Below are 2,329 nucleotides of genomic sequence, written 5' to 3'. Positions count from 1 at the left end.
TGGCTTCAAAACATTTAAGAATGGATTCCAGAGTTTCATGAAGCATGTTGAATCCTGGCTGGCTCCAAAGTCATATTCAAACTCCTTTGGAATTGGTCTTCAACTAATCACCACAATGCATGTAATTCCATCCTAAAGCTGACTGGCTATTAAGCCATGTCCAACTCTTTGATTGGAGCTTTGGGCTAATATTGAAAGATTCCTGGGATTCTTCTTAAAGATTTTGAATTTCTTATTTTCTTTTTCCTATATGTTTTTCGAAAAAAAATTAATAAAAATACAAAAAAATTATAAAATCATAAAAACCAAAAATACTTTGTGTTTCTTGTTTGAGTCTTGAGTCAATTTTTAAGTTTGGTGTCAATTGCATGCTTTAAAAATTTTTCCTGCATTTTTCGAAAATTCATGCATTCATGGTGTTCTTCATGATCTTTAAGTTGTTCTTGACAAGTCTTCTTGTTTGATCTTGATGATTTCTTGTTTTGTGTTGTATGTTGTTTTTCATATGCATTTTTGCATTCATAGTGTCCATGCATTAAAGAATTCTAAAGTTTGGTGTCTTGCATGTTTTCTTTGCATCAAAAATTTTTCAAAAATATGTTCTTGATGTTCATTATGATCTTCAAAGTGTTCTTGGTGTTCATCTTGACATTCATAGTGTTCTTGCATGCATCATGTGTTTTGATCCAAAAATTTGAAGTTTGTTACTTTCTTGTTAAGAAAGGTTCAATCTTTAAATTCTAGAATCTTATCTTTTAGTTTCTTGTTAGTTAAGTAATTAATTTTAATTTTAAAAAAATATAAAATCTTTTTCAACCATATCTTTTTATCATATCTTTTATCTTATCTTTTTATCATATCTTTTTCAAAATTTTATCTTTTTCAAAAATTTGATTTCAAAATATCTTATCTAACTTCTTATCTTCTTATCTTTTCAAATTTAATTTTAATATCTTTTTCAACTAACTAATTAACTTTTTGTTTGTTTCTTATCTTTTTCAAAACCACCTAACTACTTTTTCCTCTCTAATTTTCGAAAATATCTTTTTCAAAATTCTTTTTAAATTAACTAATTGTTTTAACTTTTAATTTTAATTTTATTTCACTTTTAACTTTCGAAAATCACTATCTACTTTTTCAAAATTATTTTCGAAATGTTCCCTCTCCTCGTCTTCTATTTATTTATTTATTTACTAACACTTCTCTTCACATCTCTTCATCTCCAATCACTGCCTCTATCCTCACCCTTGTGATTGGATTCTCCACTCTTATTTCTTTCTTCTTCTACTAATAATAAGGATTCTCTTTGTCCAGATATAGAGGATTCCTCTTCCTTTTTCTTTTTCTCTTCTATTTCATATGAGTAGGAACAAGGAAAAAGACACTCTTGTTGAAGCTGATCCTGAACCTGAAAGGACTCTGAAGAGGAAACTAAGAGAAGCTAAATTACAACAATTTAGAGGCAACCTTTCTGAAATTTTTGAACAAGAGGAGGAGATGGCAACCGAACCCAACAACAATAATGCAAGGAGGATGCTTGGTGATTTTACTAAACCCACGTCCAAGTTTGATGGAAGAAGCATCTCAATTCCTGCCATTGGAGCAAACAATTTAGAGCTGAAACCTCAATTAGTTGCTTTAATGCAACAGAACTGCAAGTTTTATGGACTTCCATCTGAAGATCCTTACCAGTTTTTAACTGAGTTCTTGCAGATTTGTGAGACTGTTAAGACGAATAGAGTAGATCCTGAAGTCTACAGGCTCATGCTTTTCCCTTTTGCTGTAAGAGATAGAGCTAGAACATGGTTGGACTTACAACCTAAAGATAGCCTGGACTCCTGGGATAAGCTGGTCACGGCCTTCTTGGATAAATTCTTTCCTCCTCAAAAGCTGAGCAAGCTTAGAGTGGATGTTCAGACCTTCAAACAAAAAGATGGTGAATCCCTCTATGAAGCTTGGGAAAGATACAAGCAGAAGACCAAAAAGTGTCCTTCTGACATGTTTTCAGAATGGACCATATTAGATATATTCTATTATGGTTTATTTGTGTTTTCCAAGATGTCATTTGACCATTCTGCAGGTGGATCCATTCACCTAAAGAAAATGCTTGCAGAAGCTCAAGAACTTATTGACATGTTTGCAAATAACTAATTCATGTATACTTCTGAGAGGAATTCCGTGAATAGTGGGACGCCTCAAAGGAAGGGAGTTCTTGAAATTGATGCTCTGAATGCCATATTGGCTTAGAACAAAGTGTTGACTCAGCAAGTCAACATGATTTCTCAAAGTCTGAACGGATGGCAAAATGCATCCAACAGTACTAAAGAGG

The 2,329-nt window shown here is 32.4% G+C and overlaps 1 non-coding gene across 1 annotated transcript; it reads right to left on the bottom strand.

The window, feature by feature from the left end:
- Nucleotides 1-1,896: 1,896 nt before the first annotated feature.
- LOC127740244 (small nucleolar RNA R71) lies at nt 1,897-2,000 on the bottom strand. The gene has a single exon (XR_008000925.1). It is a non-coding gene; the product is annotated as a small nucleolar RNA R71 (small nucleolar RNA).
- Between the last annotated feature and the right edge of the window lie 329 nt (nt 2,001-2,329).

The sequence above is a fragment of the Arachis duranensis genome, chromosome 6 (genome assembly GCF_000817695.3).
Source record: "Arachis duranensis cultivar V14167 chromosome 6, aradu.V14167.gnm2.J7QH, whole genome shotgun sequence".
Classification (NCBI taxonomy): domain Eukaryota; kingdom Viridiplantae; phylum Streptophyta; class Magnoliopsida; order Fabales; family Fabaceae; genus Arachis; species Arachis duranensis.
The sequence above is the reverse complement of the archived record's forward strand: the minus strand, read 5'-3'. Positions and strand labels throughout refer to the sequence as shown.